This window comes from Octopus bimaculoides, chromosome 3 (genome assembly GCF_001194135.2).
Source record: "Octopus bimaculoides isolate UCB-OBI-ISO-001 chromosome 3, ASM119413v2, whole genome shotgun sequence".
Classification (NCBI taxonomy): Eukaryota; Metazoa; Mollusca; class Cephalopoda; order Octopoda; family Octopodidae; genus Octopus; species Octopus bimaculoides.
In genome coordinates, this window is record NC_068983.1 from 137,173,415 (window position 1) to 137,174,508 (window position 1,094).

At 34.3% G+C, this 1,094-nt stretch overlaps 1 protein-coding gene across 1 annotated transcript in view; it reads right to left on the reverse strand.

Annotated features, from left to right (window-relative positions):
• LOC106882992 (proline-rich protein 5-like) overlaps positions 1-1,094 on the reverse strand; it is a 170,522-nt gene that overhangs the window by 98,896 nt on the left and 70,532 nt on the right. The window lies entirely within an intron of this gene.

The window sequence follows — 1,094 nt, forward strand, 5'->3', positions numbered from 1 at the left end:
TATATATTTCAGTATGTTGTTGTTGCTGTTAAACCTAATCGAGTACACTGTGATCAAAAGTATTCTAGCTATGACAACCCCTTCATCTTATGAGTATTAAGAACTATATTATTAAATGTTTTTTTTTCCAGTTTTTAATACAGTATGATGTGATTTGAGGGAAATTCAGTTGCTATTTCTAGCTGATCGATCGACCACGTAGAAGCACCTACGTTGGTACGTATTTCAGTTTGGAAATGAGATATATAACAAATTAATATATAACAGAAAATAAAATGTAACAAGGTAATATGTCACTGAAACACGCACATACATGAAAAGATAGCTATTATCTCACACTTCATGTGCGATAAAAAGAGTCACTTGACCTTTCATAATCACAAGTATGCATTATAGATGATAGGTTCTTTTGACTTTTCAAAGATAATCTGGTATCTGAAGTAGATTTGAACTCAGAACCTGTGAATTATTGTTAACATACAATTAGATGCAACTCGACACCTGTATACACAGATATATGCGTCTACATGTGACGAAGGACTTCGTCTGATTTGCAAATTACCTGTTGTATATATTGGAAAAGCCGGCTCTTCATTTCGCTTTTTGCTTTCTATCATTACTCTCACGTACTCATTCACATCACTACTTCTCTTCCACTTTTACATTTTCTTCCATCTCTCTCGATATTTCTCTCTCTACTCGTCTGATGCATGTGTCGATAGCATTCTAGTTTGCTGACTCTCTCTCTCTCTCCCTCTCGCATACACACACACACACACACACTTCCTTCTCTCTAAATGTATGCGTATATGTATAATACATGTATACGTGTACGTACACACACATGTATATATATATATAAAACAAATAATAAATGAGTATATGCATATATACGTACAAATATGTGCATACCTGCATCTACCTGTATGTATAGGTGCATATCTGGATACAGGACATTGCAAACAAAACGTAGACAAAAAAATAATAATAACCAGAGTACAGAAAACGCACAGGCCACATAGAGAACATTTTATATATATATATATATATGTGTGTGTGTGTGTGTGTGTGTGTGTGTGTGTGTGTGTGTGTCC